The sequence below is a fragment of the Hibiscus syriacus genome, unplaced genomic scaffold (assembly GCF_006381635.1).
Source record: "Hibiscus syriacus cultivar Baekdansim isolate YM2019G1 unplaced genomic scaffold, ASM638163v2 tig00111156_pilon, whole genome shotgun sequence".
In the NCBI taxonomy this organism is placed as follows: Eukaryota; Viridiplantae; Streptophyta; class Magnoliopsida; order Malvales; family Malvaceae; genus Hibiscus; species Hibiscus syriacus.
Window position 1 is genome coordinate 168,650 of NW_024063003.1, and position 8,125 is coordinate 176,774.

The window sequence follows — 8,125 nt, forward strand, 5'->3', positions numbered from 1 at the left end:
GATGATGAATGACATACAGATAAATAGCAAACATAAAATTTTCTTATTGTTTTGGGCATCTACATGTTTTTGTGATGAGCTGAGGTTCCACTGATATTTTTAAGGTAAAAAACAAGAAGCTTACAGTTAGGAGGAAACATTCAGAGGACCAGGTTCAATAGATTAAAAATGGATGTTTAGTGTGTTCCCATAAAACAAAAATAGTGTGCATATAGTTTAAAAACAATAGTAGTTTATTCCAGGAAACATTTTTAAAATCACTTTAGTATCCTCTACCCAAACACTCTATATGAAATTCCCTAGAACATGCATCCATAAGGACTTAACCTAGACCCCTAGGATATAAGAGTCCAATATGAATGATCAGAACAAAAAGGATTTACCAGCTAGTAGAACCTCATAGACTTCAAAATCATACCCAATCAATACCCCACTATAAATCATTTTAATAGTAACCAGTAATATCAAAGATCGGGAGACAAATATATTATATATAAAAAAACAGAAAATAGAGATTGGGTTTTTATTTAAAACACAAAGTTACCCTCCAACCCTACACCAAATGCAGTTCCCTAGAACCACATCTATAAAATGATCAGAACAAAAAAGATTTAGCAACTAGATGAATCTCAGAGTCTCTAGACACCTACCCAGACAATACACTAATAAACAATTTTATATAGCACCGGTAAAATCAGGAAATCATAAATCAGACATTTTTACTATAATAGTAATCCCGAGAATAAGTACCAAACAATCAGAAATTTCATATCAGTAAAATCAAAACTCGGGAAAACAAGTAAACATAATCATGCTTTCAAAACAAGTTAAAATATATAAATATAGCATACAAAGAACACACTATAGGGTCCAACTATTTTTCGGAGGCACTTGGTAGTTATTAGAATGGAAAACATGAAACCTATGTAAATTGATCTAATTTCAGGGATGGGGTCCTACTAAAAGGATTGATTACTAATTGATCTAATCAGTCATTTAGAATTGATACTTCAGAGCCCTTTAGGATTTAGGTGCATCAGGAAGGTTTTTAGGAACCTTTACATCAGAATAATTTAATATTCAACTATAACAGGAGTGATTTCATTACTCAGGCATTTAGGGGTATTTTTGACATTTCGCTTTACTAAAGAAATCTTCATAATTTAACCCAATAATGGTAAAATGATAATTTGTATTATTCTGGATTTATATCGAATTATTTTACTTTGAGTTAAGTCAAACCAATACGATTCCAACATTGCAATACTTGCCAAACATTCGGGCTGTAATATTTCACAGACATTTACTTCTTAATACTGACTGCACTAATTGAATGGATTTCCTTTAGAATCATTATTGGCAACGCATCATTTTAACTGACAAATAAAATATGCCTTAATCTCAAAATAAAATTAAATAAGAATATTATAGATAGTAAAGGTCGATTCGCAGGGAATATGGAATTGCTAATGAATTGATTCTTGCTTTTATGCTAGGCGTGATCTACAAAGGAAATAAAAAAGGGGGTTTAGCTTGATTGAAAATAAAGTAAGTGAAATTGAAAAAAATAGAGTTAAATAAAAATTCTAATTATAAAAACCAGCCTCAAATTTTGTCGATCATCGAAATAGATTTTTAACTTCAGATTCAAGTTGGTTACAGTCTATAGGCCCAACATCTATAACTTGTTTTTCTCTCAATTGAAACGACAATCCAAAACAATCTTTGATCGTAAGTCCTTTTGTGGACTAATCGCGACAATCTTTATTAGCGCCATTATATTTTAAAGCTTTAGAAAAACCCAACTCGGATAGTGAATTGCTGAGAATTAAATCTGATCTCAGTTCCCAATAGCGGACCGCCGCTAAGTATGTTACCAGGAAGTCAAATGTCCTACAAGATGATCCTTCCTCCCAACTGTTATTCGAAACAACAAACAAGCCAACGAGTGCTTTTTGATTAGAAAGCATTTTGATTATAAAAGGATGGTCGATTACAGATCCTTGATTCCAAAAAAACTGAGAATGTAACCCGAAGGGTATTAGGTGCTTTTTAATTCTTGCGATAGGAATTAAGTCATCGCTTCAGCCTTTGGCTATGAAAAACTAAGCATTTTAAAAAAAATAAAATAAAAACTTGAAAGTAAAAAAGAAAAGTAAAAACTTTTATAAAAACAAGAGCAAAGAAAAACAAGAGAATTCGAGATGTGAATGATGATTTGAGGTTTACCCCAATGAAGTATTTATTGTCCTTAAAAACCTTAAAAATCCTTGCATATATTTCCTAATAAATGCAAAGATAAATCCCAAAAATTACAAAAGATAATTCCTAATAAATTGAAAAAGATAATTCCTTTAATTTCTTGAAATAATTCCCAAAAATAAAGATTAAATCCTAAATTCACATCTTAATTTACGACTGAGTCTTCTTCTTGCATGAAAATGCTAACAATACCTTCTAGAAGATGTTGACAAGATGCTACATCAGCGGATTCATATCCCACTGATCCAACCTTGATTCTAGAAAAATAAAAATTGGAGAATTTTATCATTTTTAGCATAGTTTATGGAATCCAACGTCCTCTATATAAAATAAGAGAAAACACCCAACTTAGTAACATAAATCGACAAATCAAGGAGTAATTAGTAACAAAATAATGATGAAATTAAGCACTCATCAAATTTCCCCTCACTTATTCAATGCTTGTCCTCAAGCATTTCTCAATCAATGAATTAAAATTATCAAGCCTCCATCTCAATTTCACAAAATTCTCATGACCTCCAAGTAAATCAAAATCATAGCAATTGACAAGATTTAAGAGCAATCAAACGAAAGACATAATTAAAAGTAAGTAGTAGCAAAACATGACATTCCAATTATTCATTAATCTCCAAGAAACAAGACTTAGTACCTCAATGTGGTTCACTCATTCTGCTCAAGTTTTTCTGGTAAAAGAATCACTCAAGCCAAACTAATCAAAGCATTACCATAAGTCTGTAACTAAATCTAATCTCTACTACTAATTATGAACATGATGCAAAAGTCAAGAGGTCTTTGAAAAGGGTTGTAACATGGCTAAGGTTTAGGTAGGATAAAGACCAAAAATCGGGTGAAAAATTTAAGACAAAAAAAAAAAGATCATATCAGAGATTTATTCAAAAGAAGATAAAAATCAAAGAAAGGGAAACAAGAAATCGAACAATCAAGCTTTATTCACTCTCTTTTTTCTTCTTCTTCTTTTCTTTTTCTCTTTTTCCTGAATGTTTCTGTGTTTTCTCTGTTACAATCTTTTTTCTACATGTATTTTTTACTTATTCGAATCAAAACTGCACTGCTCAAATTTTTCTGTACTAAATTTCTACACAGTTCGAACCAAACTGCACTTTTTACTATTTGAACAGTGTAACTTTTTTACTGTTTCGTTCAATTCTACACTATTTTGAACTATTTGTTTTTCGTTTTTTAAGCAATCTCAACTTTTTCCTGAAAAAGGGTAAAAAAGGAAAAACAAAATAAAATAGGATCGAGTTTAAAAATATGGTGAACAAAAAAAAGGATATGGCTTAATAAAGGCTAACTAAGGGGTGAAATAAGCATAAAGGGTAGGCCATTTTTTTTAGGAGAGAAAGTGATTAATCCTAATGCCTCTATCATACCAAAGAACAACATTCAATCTGTAGTATTGACATGCTTTATGCTACAAGTTATAGAATGTAAATAATTAGTCGGCACACTCAAATCAAACAAAGAGCAAGAAAGTAAACGTATGCTCATAGGCTCAAAACTCACATGAAAGATTTAAGTGCACTAAGTCATGTTATTGATTCAACCAACAAATGCATGATTTTAAAGAAAAACCAATTAATCTTGCCAATTGCTATCATGCTTCCTAAATTCTAACAAAAACGAGATCAAAATTCACAAGAATAATCAAGAAAAATCATGAGAAAATAAGATAGGCAACCAAAGAATTCCAAGAAATCAATTCAAGAAAAACTTAATTTCAACCAATTAAGTAAGCAAGGTAAAAATTTGACGCATTTTCTGCCCCTTCACTTAAGTCATTTTGTCCCAAAATGTAAATTAATGCACAAGAGTGGGAACAGAAATACTCCCTAATCAATGTCAGTCGCGACCACATCTGCGTCATGATGATCCCATCAAAGGTATGAGAGAATCTCAGTGAGGTTTGTATTGATGGAATCTAGTTGGCCATGTGCTTCATGAATTTAATTGTGCATGTTCGATTGAGGATGTTCTTCTGGTGCTTCATTAGGTGTGTCACTCCAGAGAAATGCAAGCTCATTGCACGGGATAATGGTGCATGTAGGAACGATATGTGGTACATCGGGAGTACCGTGCGAGAAGTCCCATCGAGTTCAAGCATCGAGTATCTAATGGATCCATCACAAAAACATAATTGAAATGTGAATAATCAAAGTCAATGGAAATAATATAGATGCAAGATTGGTAATATAAGGATCGAGAATCAATGGGCAATCGAATCGCACTACTTGCTCAAAAGCGCGTGCAAAACAAAAGCCTAAGTTTAGCTTTATTCTGGTTTTCATACACCATAAAAAGAATAACTCAACCTTACTCAAAGACGATGTAGTATCATTACATCTGAAATAGTTGTATGCTAAAAACCAGTGAATATAACGTAAAACAGGATCGTGAATATGCCATCCTTTCATAGTCCTGTGAGAGCCTCGTAATCTGTGTCTGTATCAAAGTTCTGTGACATCTCACATAAAGCCGTTAAATAATCTTGTTCAGTGACATCCATCATGAAGCCCATGGAAAAATTAAAATCATTCAAAGTCATTGAAAAGTGTTATCCAAGCAAACAGAAAGATATAACGTCGGGAGATTAATGGGTCACAACACGATGAGGTAAAAATGTAAACGTAGCATAAAATTCACACACTAATTCATAAAACATGCTACGTCTAATCTCAAGATATGATAGCCAACCAATAACATCAAAATAATGCATAACCGACTTACGTAAGTGTAACGATTCAAGAGTATGATCGATAATAAATTTGTAAACTGCGGTGTTGAATGCTATTAAACCACAAAATATCTTCATCATCAAGGTCTAAATAGCCTCAAAGAACATCCTCAATCGGGATGGCGTTCAGAATAATGCGCGTATTCATACGCATTATCTTCATGCATGGGGCATTCTCTTGAACTTGCGGCAAAAGATGGTGAAGCGTGCGGCTGTCCGAATGATTGTGGAGAGGGCGATGGAGGTACTCCGGATGAAAATCTGCTTCTAAAGTCCTCGAAATAGCCAAAAACAAGATTACACATTAGTAATGGTTCAATATCGTAGGTTCAAATTTACCTCGGATTGTTCAAGTGCTATCGTATAAGCAAAAAATAAAGATACGGCATCTGGCATGGAGCGATAAAAAGACCTTGACGACATGGAGTAGAATGTAAAGTTCGGTGATGATGATGGGCGATTATACTGTGGTCTGTATGGACCATCAGAACCGTGCAGTTGCACAAAGAAATCGACTGATGATAGGCCACCGAATGTGGAGATAGTGGTGGAACATGATCGGGCTCGAGAGAAGGTGGACGTGTATGCGGGTTTTAAGCACATCGTCCTCCATAACGAGCAGCGAACGCGGGGGCAGGTGGTGGATGTAGCAATGAGTCGAACCCTCTTGGTATTTCGACAATAGGTGGTGCTATGAAACGACAGCAACCGTCACCAAGGATGACCGACATGTGAGAGGGGTTTCCACTTTGGTTTCTTGTTCCCACCATTGTTAAAAGAAGATAGATAAAGAGAAAATAACGAACGATGGTTGTACTTTGGATCGGACTGGCGAACGATAATGGTGGAGCTAGAGAACGGTGAAAGAAAGTGATGGTTTGCTATCTTGCATCATTAATGAAATAGTGCACATAAAATTAAAAATAAATGTTTCACTTCATCCAGACTTGATTAGGAACAACGGGGTCCCTTCAAAAATTAAAATCAAGAATTAAAAATGTGTGAAACATGAAATAAAATTAAGAAACAAAAATTAAAAATTGAAACAAACGAATAAAAATTGAAAAATGGGTTGTCTCCCATTAAACAATATTTTTAACGTCGTTAGCTCGACGACCTTCTTTATTAAATCTTGGGTTCTTCAAAAGTAATTTCTTTGACCAAACCAATCGAATACTTTTCATAATATGATTTCAATATTTGGCCGTTAACTTTAAATCGAGCTCTGGTATCGTCTTCAATCTCAATTGCACCATGAGGAAATATTTGACCTACCGTGTATGGTCTGAGCCACTTCGATCTAAGCTTACCTACAGAAAGTTTAAGTTTAGAATTAAACAATAAAATTTTTTGACCAATAGCAAAAGATTTAAAAGAAATTTTGCGATCATGAAATTTTTTTGTTTTCTCCTTAAAATTTTGAGCGCTATCGTAAATATTTCATTACATTTCCTTGAATTCTTGAATATGTAGCTTTTGTGCTTCGCTAATCGTTTCCATCTCCATATTACATTATTTAACCACCCAATAGGCTTGATGTTCAAGTTCAACCAACAAATGGTATCGTGCTTCCTTCGTGTCATAGGAAATCCCGTCAGGAAATCCATGGTTACCCTATCCCACTTCCACTACGGAATCTTGATGGGCTGGAGTAACCCTGATGGAACATAATGTTTATTCTTCACTTGTTGACATACTAAGCATCTGAACACAAACTCATATATTTCCTTTTTCATGCTTGGCCACCAGTATAACTGTCGAAGGTCCTAATACATCTTGTTTCCTCCCGGGTGAATAGAAAATGGACTACAATGCACCTTACCCAGAATCTTGGTTCGCAACTCACTGACTGATGGAACAAACAACCATCCTTGATAGTACAACACATTCCTGTCTTACATTAACACGCTTTCTCAACCTTGCTCAATAATTGAGTGTCAGTCCTCTGAAGTTCTCTGACTTCCTTAACTAACTTGGGTTTTATTCGAAACTCTGTTAGTAGTCCTCCATTGATGGTCAAACTCTGGCGTGTAAGCATAACTCAAAGATCGGATACAATCTTCCTGCTCAAAGCGTTGGCTATTGCATTTGCTTTACCCGGATGGTAGTTGATCACGTAGTCATAATCCTTAAGCAATTTTCCACTGTCGTTGCCACAAATTTAGCTTTTTTTAGGAGAGAAGATACTTTAAACTACTGTGGTCAGTGAAGATGTAGCATTTCTATCTGAATAGATAGTACCTCCAAATCATCAAAGCGAAGACCACCTCGACTAATTCCAAATCATGAGTATGTTATTTACTCTCATATGGATTGAGTTGTCGGGATGCATACGCAACCATTTTACCTTCTTCCATCAATACACATTATAATCTGTTCAGTGAAACATCACTAAACATAGTGTAGTCCTTATCTGGTTTTGGTTGGGTTAGCACTAGGGCTTGAGTCAAAATCTCTTTTAACTTTTTGAAACTATACTAACACTTTTCGTCCCAAATGAAAGACACTTCCCTTTACAGCAACTTTATCATCAGAGCGGCAATCATAGGGAACCCCTTCATGAAACGATAATAGTAACCAGCAAGTCCCAGAAAGCTTCACGCTTCATTTATATTCTTCGGCGGTACCCACTCAACTACGACTCAGATCTTTTGTGGGTCCACTCGAATACCCTCAAAAACAACTACATGACAAAAAAAATACATCTACTAGCCAAAACTCACATTTACTGAATTTGGCATATAATTGATGCTCTCTGAAGGTCTGCATAACGATGCAGAGGTGGTAGTCATGTTCCTCCTCAGAATGAGAATACACCAAGATGTCGTCAATGAAGATTTTATTTATCAAATCCATGAATATTGTAGGGGCATTGGTGAGGCTGAACGATATCACTAAGAACTTATAGTGTCTATAACATATCTGAAACACATTCTTTACTATTTGATCATTCTTTACTTTCAACTGGTAGTATCTTGACCTTAAATCAATTTTTGAGAACACTCTAGCTCCTCTGAGATGGTCAAACAGGTCGTCAATCCATGAAAGCATACAATGATTCTTCACGATTAACTTGTTTAAATGGAGATAGTCAATACACAACCTCAT